The sequence below is a fragment of the Oncorhynchus masou genome, chromosome 32 (assembly GCF_036934945.1).
Source record: "Oncorhynchus masou masou isolate Uvic2021 chromosome 32, UVic_Omas_1.1, whole genome shotgun sequence".
NCBI lineage: Eukaryota > Metazoa > Chordata > Actinopteri > Salmoniformes > Salmonidae > Oncorhynchus > Oncorhynchus masou.
The window spans coordinates 7,908,474-7,928,533 of NC_088243.1; positions in this window are offsets into that span (position 1 = coordinate 7,908,474).

Genomic DNA, 20,060 nt, shown 5'->3' on the forward strand with positions numbered 1-20,060 from the left:
TTGATCATTAGAAAACCCTTTTGCAATTATGTTAGCACAGCTGAAAGCTGCTTCCCTGATTAAAGAAGCAATAAAACTGGCCTTTAGACTAGTTTGGACACTGTGCTAACTAACCTCCAAACGAGCTTCAATGCCATACAACACTCCTTCCGTGGCCTCCAACTGCTAAACGCTAGTAAAACCAAATGCATGCTTTTCAACCGTTCACTGCCTGCACCCGCACGCCTGACTCGCATCACCACCCTGAATGGTTCCGACCTAGAATATGTGGACATCTACAGTGCCTTGCGAAAGTATTCGGCCCCCTTGACCTTTGCGACCTTTTGCCACATTTCAGGCTTCAAACATAAAGACACAATCATGAAGTGGAACGACATTTATTGGATATTAAATTATTATATAAATTATTCAGCCCCTTTACTTTCAGTGCAGCAAACTCTCTCCAGAAGTTCAGTGAGGATCTCTGAATGATCCAATGTTTACCTAAACGACTAATGATGATAAATACAATCCACCTGTGTGTAATCAAGTCTCCGTATAAATGTACCTGCACTGTGATAGTCTCAGAGGTCCGTTAAAAGCGCAGAGAGCATCATGAAGAACAAGGAACACACCAGGCAGGTCCGAGATACTGTTGTGAAGAAGTTTAAAGCCGGATTTGGATACAAACAGATTTACCAAGCTTTAAACATCCCAAGGAGCACTGTGCAAGCGATAAGATTGAAATGGAAGGAGTATCAGACCACTGCAAATCTACCAAGACCTGGCCGTCCATCTAAACTTGCAGCTCATACAAGGAGAAGACTGATCAGAGATGCAGCCAAGAGGCCCATGATCACTCCGGATGAACTGCAGAGATCTACAGCTGAGGTGGGAGACTCTGTCCATAGGACAACAATCAGTCGTATATTGCACAAATCTGGCCTTTATGGAAGAGTGGCAAGAAGAAAGCCATTTCTTAAAGATATCCATAAAAAGTGTCGTTTAAAGTTTGCCACAAGCCACCTGGGTGGCACACCAATCATGTGGAAGAAGGTGCTCTGGTCAGATGAAACCAAAATTGAACTTTTTGGCAACAATGCAAAACGTTATGTTTGGCGTAAAAGCAACACAGCTCATCACCCTGAACACACCATACCCACTGTCAAACATGGTGGTGGCAGCATCATGGTTTGGGCCTGCATTACTTCAGCAGGGACAGGGAAGATGGTTAAAATTGATGGGAAGATGGACGGAGCCATCTAGTCTAGAGCGATTTTCTAGGTTAGCTAGCCAGCTATTGTCGTTCTTTTAACGTAACGTAACGCAATCAACACTGCTAGCTAGCCAGCTAGCCCCCGACTAGCAGCACTGTAGAAACTATTACAGTACAACGGTTTGATTTGTTTGATCGTAGCTAGCTAGCTACATAGCCGTCTTTGTATCTAAGACAATTGTGTAGTCTAGAGCGATTTTCTAGGTTAGCTAGCCAGCTATTGTCGTTCTTTTAACGTAACGTAACGCAATCATCACTGCTAGCTAGCCAGCTAGCCCCCGAATAGCAGCACTGTAGAAACTATTACAGTACAATGGTTTGATTTGTTTGATCGTAGCTAGCTAGCTACATAGCCGTCTTTGTATCTAAGACAATTGTGTAGTCTAGAGCGATTTTCTAGGTTAGCTAGCCAGCTATTGTCGTTCTTTTAACGTAACGTAACGCAATCAACACTGCTAGCTAGCTAGCTAGCCCAAATAGCAGCACTGTAGAAACTATTACACTCGACGGAACGACTTGATTAGTGTAGTGTCAACATCGCAGCCACTGCCAGCTAGCCTACTCCAGCAGTACTGTATCATTTCAATCATTTTAGTCAATAAGATTCTTGCTACGTAAGCTTATCTTTCTGAACATTCGAGACGTGTAGTCCACTTGTCATTCCAATCTCCTTTGCATTAGCGTAGCCTCTTCTGTAGCCTGTCAACTATGTGTCTATCTATCCCTGTTCTCTCCTCTCTGCACAGACCATACAAACGCTCCACACCGCGTGGCCGCGGCCACCCTAATCTGGTGGTCCCAGCGCGCACGACCCACGTGGAGTTCCAGGTCTCCGGTAGCCTCTGGAACTGCCGATCTGCGGCCAACAAGGCAGAGTTCATCTCAGCCTATGCCTCCCTCCAGTCCCTCGACTTCTTGGCACTGACGGAAACATGGATCACCACAGATAACACTGCTACTCCTACTGCTCTCTCTTCGTCCGCCCACGTGTTCTCGCACACCCTGAGAGCTTCTGGTCAGCGGGGTGGTGGCACCGGGATCCTCATCTCTCCCAAGTGGTCATTCTCTCTTTCTCCCCTTACCCATCTGTCTATCGCCTCCTTTGAATTCCATGCTGTCACAGTTACCAGCCCTTTCAAGCTTAACATCCTTATCATTTATCGCCCTCCAGGTTCCCTCGGAGAGTTCATCAATGAGCTTGATGCATTGATAAGCTCCTTTCCTGAGGACGGCTCACCTCTCACAGTCCTGGGCGACTTTAACCTCCCCACGTCTACCTTTGACTCATTCCTCTCTGCCTCCTTCTTTCCACTCCTCTCCTCTTTTGACCTCTCCCTCTCACCTTCCCCCCTACTCACAAGGCAGGCAATACGCTCGACCTCATCTTTACTAGATGCTGTTCTTCCACTAACCTCATTGCAACTCCCCTCCAAGTCTCCGACCACTACCTTGTATCCTTTTCCCTCTCGCTCTCATCCAACACTTCCCACACTGCCCCTACTCGGATGGTATCGCGCCGTCCCAACCTTCGCTCTCTCTCCCCGCTACTCTCTCCTCTTCCATCCTATCATCTCTTCCCTCTGCTCATACCTTCTCCTGATTCTGCCTCCTCAACCCTCCTCTCTTCCCTTTCTGCATCCTTTGACTCTCTATGTCCCCTATCCTCCAGGCCGGCTCGGTCCTCCCCTCCCGCTCCGTGGCTCGACGACTCATTGCGAGCTCACAGAACAGAGCTCCGGGCAGCCGAGCGGAAATGGAGGAAAACTTGCCTCCCTGCGGACCTGGCATCCTTTCACTCCCTCCTCTCTACATTTTCCTCCTCTGTCTCTGCTGCTAAAGCCACTTTCTACCACTCTAAATTCCAAGCATCTGCCTCTAACCCTAGGAAGCTCTTTGCCACCTTCTCCTCCCTCCTGAATCCCCCTCCTCCCCCCCTCCTCCCTCTCTGCAGATGACTTCGTCAACCATTTTGAAAAGAAGGTTGACGACATCCGATCCTCGTTTGCTAAGTCAAACGACACCGCTGGTTCTGCTCACACTGCCCTACCCTGTGCTCTGACCTCTTTCTCCCCTCTCTCTCCAGATGAAATCTCGCTTCTTGTGACGGCCGGCCGCCCAACAACCTGCCCGCTTGACCCTATCCCCTCCTCTCTTCTCCAGACCATTTCCGGAGACCTTCTCCCTTACCTCACCTCGCTCATCAACTCATCCCTGACCGCTGGCTACGTCCCTTCCGTCTTCAAGAGAGCGAGAGTTGCACCCTTCTGAAAAAACCTACACTCGATCCCTCCGATGTCAACAACTACAGACCACTATCCCTTCTTTCTTTTCTCTCCAAAACTCTTGAACGTGCCGTCCTTGGCCAGCTCTCCCGCTATCTCTCTCAGAATGAACTTCTTGATCCAAATCAGTCAGGTTTCAAGACTAGTCATTCAACTGAGACTGCTCTTCTCTGTATCACGGAGGCGCTCCGCACTGCTAAAGCTAACTCTCTCTCCTCTGCTCTCATCCTTCTAGACCTATCGGCTGCCTTCGATACTGTGAACCATCAGATCCTCCTCTCCACCCTCTCCGAGTTGGGCATCTCCGGCGCGGCCCACGCTTGGATTGCGTCCTACCTGACAGGTCGCTCCTACCAGGTGGTGTGGCGAGAATCTGTCTCCTCGCCACGCGCTCTCACCACTGGTGTCCCCCAGGGCTCTGTTCTAGGCCCTCTCCTATTCTCGCTATACACCAAGTCACTTGGCTCTGTCATAACCTCACATGGTCTCTCCTATCATTGCTATGCAGACGACACACAATTAATCTTCTCCTTTCCACCTTCTGATGACCAGGTGGCGAATCGCATCTCTGCATGTCTGGCAGACATGTCAGTGTGGATGACGGATCACCACCTCAAGCTGAACCTCGGCAAGACGGAGCTGCTCTTCCTCCCGGGGAAGGACTGCCCGTTCCATGATCTCGCCATCACGGTTGACAACTCCATTGTGTCCTCCTCCCAGAGCGCTAAGAACCTTGGCGTGATCCTGGACAACACCCTGTCGTTCTCAACCAACATCATGGCGGTGGCCCGTTCCTGTAGGTTCATGCACTACAACATCCGCAGAGTACGACCCTGCCTCACACAGGAAGCGGCGCAGGTCCTAATCCAGGCACTTGTCATCTCCCGTCTGGATTACTGCAACTCGCTGTTGGCTGGGCTCCCTGCCTGTGCCATTAAACCCCTACAACTCATCCAGAACGCCGCAGCCCGTCTGGTGTTCAACCTTCCCAAGTTCTCTCACGTCACCCCGCTCCTCCGCTCTCTCCACTGGCTTCCAGTTGAAGCTCGCATCCGCTACAAGACCATGGTGCTTGCCTACGGAGCTGTGAGGGGTACGGCACCGCAGTACCTCCAGGCTCTGATCAGGCCCTACACCCAAACAAGGGCACTGCGTTCATCCACCTCTGGCCTGCTCGCCTCCCTACCACTGAGGAAGTACAGTTCCCGCTCAGCCCAGTCAAAACTGTTCGCTGCTCTGGCCCCCCAATGGTGGAACAAACTCCCTCACGACGCCAGGACAGCAGAGTCAATCACCACCTTCCGGAGACACCTGAAACCCCACCTCTTCAAGGAATACCTAGGATAGGATAAGTAATCCTTCTCACCCCCCCCCCCCTTAAATGATTTAGATGCACTATTATAAGTGGCTGTTCCACTGGATGTCAGAAGGTGAATTCACCAATTTGTAAGTCGCTCTGGATAAGAGCGTAAATGTAAATGTAATGTACAGGACCATTCTGGAAGAAAACCTGATGGAGTCTTCAAAAGACCTGAGACTGAGATGGAGATTTGTCTTCCAACAAGACAATGATCCAAAACATAAAGCAAAATCTACAATGGAATGGTTCAAAAATAAACATATCCAGGTGTTAGAATGGCCAAGTCAAAGTCCAGACCTGAATCCAATCGAGAATCTGTGGAAAGAACTGAAAACTGCTGTTCACAAATGCTCTCCATCCAACCTCACTGAGCTCGAGCTGTTTTGCAAGGAGGAATGGGAAAAAATTTCAGTCTCTCGATGTGCAAAACTGATGGAGACATACACCAAGCGACTTACAGCTGTAATCGCAGCAAAAGGTGGCGCTACAAAGTATTAACTTAAGGGGGCTGAATAATTTTGCACGCCCAATTTTTCAGTTTTTGATTTGTTAAAAAAGTTTGAAATATCCAATAAATGTCGTTCCACTTCATGATTGTGTCCCACTTGTTGTTGATTCTTCTTCTTCAAAAAAAAAATACAGTTTTATATCTTTATGTTTGAAGCCTGAAATGTGGCAAAAGGTCGCAAAGTTCAAGGGGGCCGAATACTTTCGCAAGGCACTGTACGTACTATTCACTGACTTGATTACAGGTCCGTATTCACCTGAACCGAACTGCTGCTATAACGTTGTTTGTTGTTAGTGAAGGACCTGGAAGCTGTCAACACGGTTACACAGACTTTCCTCCAAAACAGAACCACACAATCAATGACTGCTATTCTCCACAATGTTTATACGATTTAGCTAACCGACTCTAATAAGCAACAGCTTTTCTTTTATATTTGGCAACTCAAACGACAGGTAAGTGAATAAACAGTCCAGACACTGAGGGGACCGTTGACGTAGGGTTTTATTTCCTCCCTCCTCCGGCCCTCTGTCCACGCAGGCCTTGTTGTGAAACTCTGGACACAGTCACTGCCCTGTTTGTCCCGGGACGGTCTGGGGGCACAGGTCTGAGCACAGGGCCACTGGCGGACTGAGCAGTGTGCTGTTCGCCCCTCTCCGACGTGAGCCAGAGGAAATCTGTGATTCCTGTTGGTGTGAGCAGAGTACACAGAGGCTGATCCTGGTTGGCTGACTGCCTACAAGGTATAGGCTTCCCAGCGCTACCAGGGACAATGCACATAGACTGTGTGTGTGTGTCTATCGGCCTACTGTAGCCTGCCAACGCTGTCAGGTTCCATGTACACAGAGCTACACCTGTCAGGTGCCCAGAGAAGATAGGGAGGAGAGAGGGGTGGTTTGGGGAAGAAAGAAGTGAGCTAGCCTTGGGGTTGGTGTCTACCTCATCCTTAGCGAGCTAGCCTTGGGGTTGTTGTCTACCTCAGCCTTAGTGAGCTAGCCTTGGGGTTGGTGTCTACCTCATCCTTAGCGAGCTAGCCTTGGGGTTGTTGTCTACCTCAGCCTTAGTGAGCTAGCCTTGGGGTTGGTGTCTACCTCAGCCTTAGTGAGCTAGCCTTGGGGTTGTTGTCTACCTCAGCCTTAGTGAGCTAGCCTTGGGGTTGGTGTCTACATCATCCTTAGTGAGCTAGACTTGGGGTTGGTGTCAAACTCAGCCTTAGTGAGCTAGCCTTTGGGGTTGGTGTCTACCTCATCCTTAGCGAGCTAGCCTTGGGGTTGTTGTCTACCTCAGCCTTAGTGAGCTAGCCTTGGGGTTGGTGTCTACATCATCCTTAGTGAGCTAGACTTGGGGTTGGTGTCAAACTCAGCCTTAGTGAGCTAGCCTTGGGGTTGGTGTCTACCTCATCCTTAGCGAGCTAGCCTTGGGGTTGTTGTCTACCTCAGCCTTAGTGAGCTAGCCTTGGGGTTGGTGTCTACCTCATCCTTAGTGAGCTAGACTTGGGGTTGGTGTCAAACTCAGCCTTAGTGAGCTAGCCTTGGGGTTGGTGTCTACCTCATCCTTAGTGAGCTAGACTTGGGGTTGGTGTCAAACTCAGCCTTAGTGAGCTAGCCTTGGGGTTGGTGTCTACCTCATCCTTAGTGAGCTAGCCTTGGGGTTGTTGTCTACCTCAGCCTTAGTGAGCTAGCCTTGGGGTTGTTGTCTACCTCAGCCTTAGTGAGCTAGCCTTGGGGTTGGTGTCTACCTCAGCCTTAGTGAGCTAGCCTTGGGGTTGGTGTCTACCTCGGCCTTAGTGAGCTAGCCTTGGGGTTGGTGTCTACCTCAGCCTTAGTGAGCTAGCCTTGGGGTTGGTGTCTACCTCAGCCTTAGTGAGCTAGCCTTGGGGTTGGTGTCTACCTCAGCCTTAGTGAGCTAGCCTTGGGGTTGGTGTCTACCTCAGCCTTAGTGAGCTAGCCTTGGGGTTGGTGTCTACCTCAGCCTTAGTGAGCTAGCCTTGGGGTTGGTGTCTACCTCAGCCTTAGTGAGCTAGCCTTGGGGTCGGTGTCTAACTCAGCCTTAGTGACCTAAATCAGGTGGCTTACACAAGGGGGACTAGAGAACAGCTGTGAGACGTTCAGATAAAGCCTAGCCGTTAGCTCCACCGATAGGACTCTGCATTGCCAGTGTGTGTGTGTTTGTGTGTCTGCATACATGGTGCAGCAGGCCAGACCAGGGTCTGTGAGAGAGAGTGGAATGGTTCTACAGGTCCAGGAAGTGATCTCTCCTCTCCTCTCTCTTCTCTCTCTCCCCTTCCTCCTCTTTTTCTCTCTCCTCTCCTCTCTCTCTCTCTCTCCTCTCTCTCTCTCTCTCTCTCTCTCTCTCTCCTCTCCTCTCCTCTCCTCTCCTCTCCTCTCCTCTCCTCTCCTCTCCTCTCCTCTCCTCTCCTCTCCTCTCCTCTCCTCTCCTCTCCTCTCCTCTCCTCTCCTCTCCTCTCCTATCTCTCTCTCTCTCTCTCTCTCTCCTCTCTCTCTCTCAAATCAAATCAAATCAAATCAAATTTTATTTGTCACATACACGTGGTTAGCAGATGTTAATGCGAGTGTAGCGAAATGCTTTTGCTTCTAGTTCCGACAATGCAGTAATAACCAACAAGTAATCTAACTAACAATTCCTAAACTACTGTCTTATACACAGTGTAAGGGGATAAAGAATATGTACATAAGGATATATGAATGAGTGATGGTACAGAGCAGCATAGGCAAGATACAGTAGATGGTATCGAGTACAGTACAGTATATGTCCTGGAGGGCAGGTAGTTTGCCCCCGGTGATGCGTTGTGCAGACCTCACTACCCTCTGGAGAGCCTTTCTCTCTCTCTCTCTCTCTCTCTTCCTCTCCTCTCCTCTGACTGTTCCAACAGAACCCATCTGGAGTCACTCTCCTCTAGCCCTGCCTTGGATCACTCCCCTGTATTTACAGCCCCTACGTCGCTCGTAAAACTAACCGCAACCCTCTCTCTCTTTTTCTGTCGGTACGTGTTTCTTTCTCTCTTTCATTCTCTTTCACTCCAACGTGTGATTCGTTGCAAATTCCCAAACAGCCAGCAGCAACATACATTTTTAGGTTGCTTCTTTGTTTAGCAGGTGATGAACATTGTTGTAGTGACTCACACATCACATGACCTTTTACCTTGCAATAAGTGAGAGCTTTGAGACAATGATCATATGTCCAAATGGTCACATTTACAATTTAATCAAATGTATTTGTCACATACACAGTTTACAGCAGGTATAAAAGGTGCAGAGAAATGCCATCTCCCTCAACAACGCAGTACATTAATCAATAGAGAAATGCCATCTCCCTCAACAACGCAGTACATTAATCAATAGAGAAATGCCATCTCCCTCAACAACGCAGTACATTAATCAATAGAGAAATGCCATCTCCCTCAACAACGCAGTACATTAATCAATAGAGAAATGCCATCTCCCTCAACAACGCAGTACATTAATCAATAGAGAAATGCCATCTCCCTCAACAACGCAGTACATTAATCAATAGAGAAAGGCCATCTCCCTCAACAACGCAGTACATTAACCAATAGAGAAATGCCATCTCCCTCAACAACGCAGTACATTAATCAATAGAGAAATGCCATCTCCCTCAACCATGCAGTACATTAATCAATAGAGAAATGCCATCTCCCTCAACCATGCAGTACATTAATCAATAGAGAAATGCCGTCTCTCTCAACAACGCAGTACGTTAATCAATAGAGAAATGCCATCTCCCTCAACCATGCAGTACATTAATCAATAGAGAAATGCCATCTCCCTCAACAACGCAGTACATTAATCAATAGAGAAAGGCCAGCTCCCTCAACCATGCAGTACATTAATCAATAGAGAAATGCCATCTCCCTCAACAACGCAGTACATTAATCAATAGAGAAATGCCATCTCCCTCAACAACGCAGTACATTAATCAATAGAGAAAGGCCAGCTCCCTCAACCATGCAGTACATTAATCAATAGAGAAATGCCATCTCCCTCAACAACGCAGTACATTAATCAATAGAGAAATGCCATCTCCCTCAACAACGCAGTACATTAATCAATAGAGAAATGCCATCTCCCTCAACAACGCAGTACATTAATCAATAGAGAAAGGCCATCTCCCTCAACAACGCAGTACATTAATCAATAGAGAAATGCCATCTCCCTCAACAACGCAGTACATTAATCAATAGAGAAATGCCGTCTCTCTCAACAACGCAGTACGTTAATCAACAATCAATAAGAACAATGACAAGAGTCACGTCCATAATAACAATGAATAGAGGTAACAGAAGAGAAGAAGAAGAGGTAGTATAGAGAGTAATAATGGATTTACACTGTCAAATATGAATTTAGTAGGGGAATCAACAGTATAAAAGTGTGTGTGTGTTTGTAAGTTTGAAAGTCCATGTGGTTGACTTCCTGTGTCAACCACGACAGTAATTAAATTAGCACACTGCGAATACACATAAAAAATCCCCTGTACATCCACCCGACCCGTTCCCTCTGTGTGCGAGTGTGTGTCTGTTCACCTGCTTATAGTCAAACCCCAGCATCATTTTCATTTCCTCTCCAAGCAGGAAACAAAGTAACCCCCCCCCCCCCCCCAATGCAGTTTTCCCAGAATGCAGTGTTTTCAGGCCAGACTGAGGCAGATACAGGCAGCGCTATCTTGGCCTGACCCTCTGTTACCTTTTATCCTCCATGTGTCTGAGAGAGAGATAGTGTGTGTGTGTGTGTGTGTGCGGGTGCATTTGCGTGCGCGTGTACGTGTGTGTGTAAGACTGGCTACCACAGGGGCCAGCAGGGGCCCCATAAAGCACAAGACCTGCAGCAAATATTATCCTTTAACTCAAGGGCTGCCGGAGAGTATAGTTTCTGCTTGGTATTTCCATTGATAGAAAAACTGCGTTTATGGGTGAGAAAGTTTGGAAGTTTTCCGGAGTGTTCCACTTCAAAGGCAAGCCCAGAGCAGAGGTCTTGTTTTGGTTGGAAAAGAAAAATATTGAGCAATATAAAAAGTGCCAAATGTCTTTTTTTTTACGAGGCCGACGGTCACGCTTCATAAGGTGATACAACTGTCAACGGGCAAAACGCAATCAAACGCACAGTATGTTTATGTTCAATCTTAGCAGCATATGCCCCATTAACTGATCTCTAAAATCAAGATGGCCATATAGATTCTGTTTTAAAGGAACACCAGACCAGAGCAGAAACGTTCCACAAGGGTGGGGTTGACAGGTTTAGGGGTTTAGTGGTGAGCTGAGGGGAGGGTGAATTGTGGTTTGGGGGTAGATGAGGTGCGATATTATTTAGGGTGATCCTGTGAACCCCCACCCCCCCCCAGCCACCCAGCCGACGAGGGCAACACCTGACTTGTCTGGTGTAACTGCAACCCTCGTCCTGGGTCAGGCATCCTAGCCATGTGGAGGCAGTTAGATTATTACAGTGCCAGATGGCAGTGACATAACCAGATAGCTATTCTGGGATACGCCTACAAGACCCTAGAGTGCTCCTCCCCCTCTTTTCAGCGTGATTCAAGTCTCGTTCTATCTCTGTCTCAGCGTGATTCAAGTCTCTTTTTATCTCTGTCTCAATGTGATTAAAGTCACTTTCTATCTCTGTCTCAATGTGATTCAAGTCTCTTTTTTATCTCTGTCTCAATGTGATACAAGTCTCTTTTTATCTCTGTCTCAATGTGATTAAAGTCACTTTCTATCTCTGTCTCAACGTGATTCAAGTCTCTTTTTATCTCTGTCTCAATGTGATTCAAGTCTCTTTTTATCTCTGTCTCAACGTGATTCAAGTCTCTTTTTATCTCTGTCTCAACGTGATTCAAGTCTCTCTTTTCCTAAATTCATCTCTCTCTCTGGTGTGATGGCTATGAGAGCTTATAATGAACTTAAAATAACCAGACAGGTAACTGGGCGAGAAAGGTCATGTAGAATTTTAAAATAACATCAACGGTTTGATCTGCACCAACTGATCAACTGGAAGCCAGTTTAGTTCCTGGGACATGATGAGTACCACTGTGTGTCCTGGGGTACGATGAGGACAATTGTGTGTCCTGGGGCTGAGTTTAAGTTTGATTCTCTTCAGTTTGTTCTGTCCCATTTGAAGTTTGTCCTTCAGAATTGGTATTATGCCAACTGAACGTTCTCTCTCATTCATAGTAAACATGAGTACCAAATGTTTCTAATCAAAAATACTCTGTGCACAAGAACGGTTGTCTCTTTTGAAGAAACCAACCAAAACGAAGCCCGTAAGCCTGTTTGTCAATTAGCCTGTTAGTCTGTTAGTTTGTAAGCCTGTTAGTCTGTAAGCCTGTTAGTCTGTTAGTCTGTTAGTCTGTAAGCCTGTTAGTCTGTTAGTTTGTAAGCCTGTTAGTCTGTAAGCCTGTTAGTCTGTTAGTCTGTTAGTCTGTTAGTCTGTAAGCCTGTTAGTCTGTTAGTTTGTAAGCCTGTTAGTCTGTAAGCCTGTTAGTCTGTAAGCCTGTTAGTCTGTTAGTTTGTAAGCCTGTTAGTCTGTTAGCCTGTTAGTCTGTTAGTTTGTAAGCCTGTTAGTCTGTAAGCCTGTTAGTCTGTTAGTCTGTTAGTCTGTTAGTCTGTTAGTCTGTAAGCCTGTTAGTCTGTTAGTCTGTTAGTCTGTTAGTCTGTTAGTCTGTAAGCCTGTTAGTCTGTTAGTTTGTAAGCCTGTTAGTCTGTAAGCCTGTTAGTCTGTAAGCCTGTTAGTCTGTTAGTTTGTAAGCCTGTTAGTCTGTAAGCCTGTTAGTCTGTAAGCCTGTTAGTCTGTTAGTCTGTTAGTCTGTTAGTCTGTTAGTCTGTAAGCCTGTTAGTCTGTTAGTCTGTAAGCCTGTTAGTCTGTTAGTCTGTAAGCCTGTTAGTCTGTTAGCCTGTTAGTCTGTAAGCCTGTTAGTCCGTACGCCTGTTAGTCTGTTAGTCTGTAAGCCTGTTAGTATGTAAGCCTGTTAGTCTGTAAGCCTGTTAGTCTGTTAGTCAGTTAGTCTGTAAACCCGTTAGTCTGTTAGCCTGTTAGCCTGTTAGTCTGTTAGTCTGTAAGCCTGTTAGTCTGTTAGCCTGTTAGTCTGTAAGCCTGTTAGTCCGTACGCCTGTTAGTCTGTTAGTCTGTAAGCCTGTTAGTCTGTTAGTCAGTTAGTCTGTAAACCCGTTAGTCTGTTATCATGTAAGCCTGTTAGTCTGTAAGCCTGTTAGTCCGTACGCCTGTTAGTCTGTTAGCCTGTTAGTCTGTTAGTCTGTTAGCCTGTTAGTCTGTAAGCCTGTTAGTCTGTTAGCCTGTTAGTCTGTTAGCCTGTTAGTCTGTAAGCCTGTTAGTCTGTTAGCCTGTTAGTCTGTTAGCCTGTAAGCCTGGCCTGTTAGCCTGTTATCATGTAAACCTGTTAGTTTGTAAGTCTGTTAGTCTGTAAGCCTGTTAGTCTGTTAGTCTGTAAACCTGTTAGTCTGTAAGCCTGTTAGTCTGTTAGTTTGTAAGTCTGTTAGTCTGTTAGCCTGTTAGCCTGTTCGTCTATAAACCTGTTAGTTTGTAAGTCTGTTAGTCTGTAAGCCTGTTAGTCTGTTAGTTTGTAAGTCTGTTAGTCTGTTAGCCTGTTAGTCTGTTAGTCTGTAAACCTGTTAGTTTGTAAGTCTGTTAGTCTGTAAGCCTGTTAGTCTGTTAGTTTGTAAGTCTGTTAGTCTGTTAGCCTGTTAGTCTGTTAGTCTGTAAGCCTGTTAGTCTGTAAGTTTGTAAGTCTGTTAGTCTGTAAGCCTGTTAGTCTGTTAGTTTGTAAGCCTGTAAGCCTGTTAGTCCGTACGCCTGTTAGTCTGTAAGCCTGTTAGTCTGTTAGTCTGTAAGCCTGTTAGTCCGTACGCCTGTTAGTCTGTTAGTCAGTTAGTCTGTAAACCCGTTAGTCTGTTAGCCTGTTAGTCTGTAAGCCTGTTAGTCTGTTAGTCTGTAAGTCTGTTAGCCTGTTAGTCTGTTAGCCTGTTAGTCTGTTAGTCTGTTAGCCTGTTAGTCTGTTAGCCTGTTAGTCTGTAAGCCTGTTAGTCTGTTAGTCTGTAAGCCTGTTAGTCTGTTAGCCTGTTAGTCTGTTAGTCTGTTAGTCTGTTAGTCTGTTAGCCTGTTAGTCTGTTAGTCTGTTAGTCTGTTAGCCTGTTAGTCTATAAACCTGTTAGCCTGTTATCATGTAAACCTGTTAGTTTGTAAGCCTGTTAGTCTGTTAGCCTGTTAGTTTGTACGCCTGTTAGTCTGTTAGCCTGTTAGTCTGTTAGTCTGTAAGCCTGTTAGTCTGTAAGTTTGTAAGTCTGTTAGTCTGTAAGCCTGTTAGTATGTTAGTTTGTAAACCTGTACGCCTGTTAGTCTGTTAGCCTGTTAGCCTGTTATCATGTAAACCTGTTAGTTTGTAAGCCTGTTAGCCTGTTATCATGTAAACCTGTTAGTTTGTAAGCCTGTTAGTCTGTTAGCCTGTTAGTTTGTACGCCTGTTAGTCTGTTAGCCTGTAAGCCTGGCCTGTTAGCCTGTTATCATGTAAACCTGTTAGTTTGTAAGCCTGTTAGTCTGTTAGCCTGTTAGTCTGTAAGGCTGTTAGTCTGTTAGCCTGTTAGTCTGTAAGCCTGTTAGTCTGTTAGCCTGTTAGTCTGTTAGCCTGTAAGCCTGGCCTGTTAGCCTGTTATCATGTAAACCTGTTAGTATGTTAGCCTGTTATCATGTAAACCTGTTAGTTTGTAAGCCTGTTAGTCTGTTAGCCTGTTAGTTTGTACGCCTGTTAGTCTGTTAGCCTGTTAGTCTGTTAGCCTGTTAGTCTGTTAGCCTGTAAGCCTGGCCTGTTAGCCTGTTATCATGTAAACCTGTTAGTTTGTAAGCCTGTTAGTCTGTTAGCCTGTTAGTCTGTTAGCCTGTTAGTCTGTAAGGCTGTTAGTCTGTTAGCCTGTTAGTCTGTAAGCCTGTTAGTCTGTTAGCCTGTTAGTCTGTTAGCCTGTAAGCCTGGCCTGTTAGCCTGTTATCATGTAAACCTGTTAGTTTGTAAGCCTGTTAGTCTGTTAGCCTGTTAGTCTGTTAGCCTGTAAGCCTGGCCTGTTAGCCTGTTATCATGTAAACCTGTTAGTTTGTAAGCCTGTTAGTCTGTTAGTTTGTACGCCTGTTAGTCTGTTAGCCTGTAAGCCTGGCCTGTTAGCCTGTTATCATGTAAACCTGTTAGTTTGTAAGCCTGTTAGTCTGTTAGCCTGTTAGTCTGTTAGCCTGTTAGTCTGTAAGCCTGCTAGTCTGTAAGCCTGTTAGTCTGTTAGCCTGTAAACCTGGCCTGTTAGCCTGTTATCATGTAAACCTGTTAGTTTGTAAGCCTGTTAGTCTGTTAGCCTGTTAGTCTGTTAGCCTGTAAACCTGGCCTGTTAGCCTGTTATCATGTAAACCTGTTAGTTTGTAAGCCTGTTAGTCTGTTAGCCTGTTAGTTTGTAAGCCTGTTAGTCTGTTAGCCTGTTAGTTTGTACGCCTGTTAGTCTGTTAGTCTGTTAGCCTGTTAGCCTGTTATCATGTAAACCTGTTAGTTTGTAAGCCTGTTAGTCTGTAAGCCTGTTAGTCTGTTAGCCTGTTAGTCTGTTAGCCTGTAAGCCTGTTATCATGTAAACCTGTTAGTCTGTTAGTCTGTAAGCCTGTTAGTCTGTTAGCCTGTAAGCCTGGCCTGTTAGCCTGTTATCATGTAAGCCTGTTAGTCTGTAAGCCTGTTAGTCTGTTAGCCTGTTAGTCTGTTAGCCTGTAAGCCTGGCCTGTTAGCCTGTTATCATGTAAGCCTGTTAGTTTGTAAGCCTGTTAGTCTGTAAGCCTGTTAGTCTGTTAGCCTGTAAGCCTGTTAGTCTGTTAGCCTGTTAGCCTGTTATCATGTAAGCCTGTTAGTTTGTAAGCCTGTTAGTTTGTAAGCCTGTTAGTCTGTAAGCCTGTTAGCCTGTAAGCCTGTTTATTTGCAAGCTATCGTTTCTTCCTTCATATGTCTGATACGCAGGTAAGCCTGAACATACAAAGGAGACACAGCCGGGGTGAAGACGACGGCCAGAGACCGACAGAAGTGGATCATCTTTGTTGCTGCCCTATGCACCAGCCATTATGATGGGGATGTGGGAGGGAGGGAGGGAGGAGCTTGAACATAAACACAAGAGGGACATGTGGAAAAGTTATATTTATTATATTTTGTCACAACACATTTATTAAGTCGCAGAGAAGAACGCTGAGCAGTCGATGGAAGGTACTGTCAGTCTATGGAGGGTAACATGGTAGGGTGTTGTGGTAGAGAACAGTCAGTCTATGGAGGGTAACATGGTAGGGTGTTGTGGTAGAGAACAGTCAGTCTATGGAGGGTAACATGGTAGGGTGTTGTGGTAGAGAACAGTCAGTCTATGGAGGATAACATGGTAGGGTGTTGTGGTAGAGAACAGTCAGTCTATGGAGGGTATCATGGTAGGGTGTTGTGGTAGAGAACAGTCAGTCTATGGAGGGTAACGTGGTAGGGTGTTGTGGTAGAGAACAGTCAGTCTATGGAGGGTAATGTGGTAGGGTGTTGTGGCAGGGAACAGTCAGTCTATGGAGGGTAACGTGGTAGGGTGTTGTGGTAGAGAACAGTCAGTCTATGGAGGGTAACGTGGTAGGGTGCTGTGGCAGAGAACAGTCAGTCTATGGAGGGTAACGTGGTAGGGTGCTGTGGTAGAGAATAGTCAGTCTATGGAGGGTAACGTGGTAGGGTGTTGTGGCAGAGAACAGTCAGTCTATGGAGGGTACGTGGTAGGGTGTTGTGGCAGAGAACAGTCAGTCTATGGAGGGTAACGTGGTAGGGTGTTGTGGTAGAGAACAGTCAGTCTATGGAGGGTAACGTGGTAGGGTGTTGTGGTAGAGAACAGTCAGTCTATGGAGGGTAACGTGGTAGGGTGTTGTGGCAGAGAACAGTCAGTCTATGGAGGGTAACGTGGTAGGGTGTTGTGGTAGAGAACAGTCAGTCTATGGAGGGTAACGTGGCAGGGTGTTGTGGTAGAGAACAGTCAGTCTATGGAGAGTAACGTGGTAGGGTGTTGTGGCAGAGAACAGTCAGTCTATGGAGGGTAACGTGGTAGGGTGTTGTGGTAGAGAACAGTCAGTCTATGGAGAGTAACGTGGTAGGGTGTTGTGGCAGAGAACAGTCAGTCTATGGAGGGTAACGTGGCAGGGTGTTGTGGTAGAGAACAGTCAGTCTATGGAGGGTAACGTGGTAGGGTGTTGTGGTAGATAACAGTCAGTCTATGGAGGGTAACGTGGTAGGGTGTTGTGGTAGAGAACAGTCAGTCTATGGAGGGTAACGTGGTAGGGTGTTGTGGCAGAGAACAGTCAGTCTATGGAGGGTAACGTGGTAGGGTGTTGTGGTAGAGAACAGTCAGTCTATGGAGAGTAACGTGGTAGGGTGTTGTGGTAGAGAACAGTCAGTCTATGGAGGGTAACGTGGTAGGGTGTTGTGGTAGAGAACAGTCAGTCTATGGAGGGTAACGTGGTAGGGTGTTGTGGCAGAGAACAGTCAGTCTATGGGAGGGTAACGTGGTAGGGTGTTGTGGCAGAGAACAGTCAGTCTATGGAGGGTAACGTGGTAGGGTGTTGTGGCAGAGAACAGTCAGTCTATGGAGGGTAACGTGGTAGGGTGTTGTGGCAGAGAACAGTCAGTCTATGGAGGGTAACGTGGTAGGGTGTTGTGGTAGAGAACAGAGAACAACCTTTTATATTCCAGTGATCCCTTTTGTAACAGAGACCACAGTGGAGATGCCTCATTCTCCTGTCAGTAGTGTCTCTTCATATGATTCATTTCAATAAATACTGCACATGTTTACAGGGCATTCGGGAAGGTATTCAGACCCCTTGATTTTCCCACATTTTGTTAGGTTACAGCCTTATTCTAAAATGGACGACATTGTCGTCGTCCCCCCCCTCATCAATCTACACACAATACCCAATAATGACATCACAATACCAAATAATGACATCACAATACCAAATAATGACATCACAATACCCAACAATGACATCACAATACCCAATAATGACGCTCATCTATAAAAAAAAACTTAAAAAAAATGAAATATCACATTTACATAAGTATTCAGACCCTTTACTCAGCACTTTGTTGAAGCACCTTCGGCAGCGATTACAGCCTCAAGTCTTCTTGGGTATGACGCAACAAGCTTGGCACACCTGTATTTGGGGAGTGTCTCCCATTCTTCACTGCAGATCCTCTCAAGCTCTGTCAGTTTGGATAAGGAGCGTCGCTGCACAGCTATATTCAGGTCTCCAGAGATGTTATTTCTTTTATTTATCCTTTTTTAACAAGGCAAGTCAGCTTAGGACAAATTCTTATTTACAAAAATGGCCTACCCCGGCCAAACCCTAACACGGACGATGCTGGGCCAATTGTGCACCGGACTCCAACGCACGGCTGGATGTGATACATCTGTAGTGACGCCCCTAGCACTGAGATGCAGTGCCTTAGACCACTGCGCCACTCGAGTTTAAGTCCGGGCTCTGGCTGGGCCACTCAAGGACATTCAGAGACTTGTCCCGAAGCCACTCCTGTGTTGTCTTGGCTGTGTGCTTAGGGTCGTTGTCCTGTTGGAAGGTGAACCATCAGTCTGAGATCTTGAGTGGTCAGAAGCAGGTTTTCATCAAGGACCTCTCTGTACATTGCTCCGTTCATCTTTGCCTTGATCCTGACTAGTCTCCCAGTCCCTGCCACTGAAAAAAAGACCCACAGCATGATGCTGCCACCATGCTTAAACGTAGGGATGGTGCCAGGTTTCCTCCAGACGTGACGCTTGGCATTCAGGCCAAAGAGTTCAATCTTGGTTTCATCAGACCAGAGAATCTTGTTTATGTGCCGGCTGTCATGTGCCTTTCCGTTTGGTCACTCTATCAAAGGCCTTTGGTGGAGTGCTGCAGAGATGGTTGTCCTTCTGGAAGGTTCTTCCATCTCCACAGAGGAACTCTGGAGCTCTGTCAGAGTGACCATCGGGTTCTTAGTCACCTCCCTGACCAAGGCTCTTCTCAACCCGATTGCTCAGTTTGGCCGGGTGGCCAGCTCTAGCAATAGTCTTGGTGGTTCCAAACTTCTTCCATTTAAGAACATTGGAGGCCACTGTGTTCTTGGGGACCTTCAAATCTGCCTTGACACAATCCTGTCTCGGAGCTCTACGGACAATTTCTTCGACGGCCCTCTCTCTTTCGGGCTGTCCATCAACATTACTCTCTCAGAACCACACCAGGACCCATTCAGGCTCAACATCTCTCAGTGACACTCAACCTGATAAACAGGGTTAGGATTAAGACCTCACAACAACATCCTCACAACACACAGGCCAAGGTCAGGGTGGAGAGGAGAGGAGGGAGAGGAACAGTTGAGGAGGGAGAGGGAGAAGGAGAGACCTCTTCAAAGGGCCCCACTGTTTACAGAGATGTCTCTCCACTTCCCCAGCTGGCAACTCCCACTCCTCTCTGGATAAAGGACCTCCATCCATCAACTGAGCCCAGACACCCCACTCCTCAACTCCCTATACCTCCTCCCCACCCTTCCCCCCACCCCCAACCCCACCTCTCCTTTACCTCCTCCCCACCCCCACCTCTCCTTTACCTCCTCCCCACCCCCCTCACCGCCATCCCCCACCTCTCTCTGACCTCAGGCCCACCCTCACCCCTCTCCCGCAGCCCAGCCCACATCCCTTCTGACCGGAGGGAGGAAAACACAAATAGACCCAACAGAGCCCCAGGACAGCATCACAATTAGATCCAACAGAGCCCCAGGACAGCATCACAATTAGACCCAACAGAGCCCCAGGACAGCATCACAATTAGACCCAACAGAGCCCCAGGACAGCATCACAATTAGACCCAACCAAATCATGAGAAAACAAAAATATCATTACTTGACACATTGGAAAGGCATAAAAAAAACAGAATACCTGACCACTGTCACTGAACCAAAATTAAGAAAAGCTTTGACTATGTACAGACTCAGTGAGCATAGCCTTGCTATTGAGAAAGGCCGCCGTAGGCAGACATGGCTCTCAAGAGAAGACAGGCTATGTGCTCACTGCCCACAAAATGAGGTGGAAACTGAGCTGCGCTTCCTTACCTCCTGCCCAATGTATGACCATATTAGAGACACACATTACCCATCTATCTGTACCCATCCCACTGTACCCATCTATCTGTAACATCTATCTGTACCCATCTCCCTGTACCCATCGCACTGTACCCATCTATCTGTAACATCTATCTGTACCCATCTCCCTGTACCCATCAATCTGTACCCATCGCACTGTACCCATCTATCTGTACCCATCTCCCTGTACCCATCAATCTGTACCCATCCCCCTGTACCCATCCCCCTGTACCCATCTCCCTGTACCCATATATATGTACCCATCAATCTGTACCCATCTCCCTGTACCCATCAATCTGTACTCATCCCCCTGTACCCATCTATCTGTACCAATCTCCCTGTACCCATATATATGTACCCATCAATCTGTACCCATCTCCCTGTACCCATCTATCTGTACCAATCTCCCTGTACCAATCTCCCTGTACCCATCTGTACCCATCCATCTGTACCCATCTATCTGTACCCATCCCCCTGTAC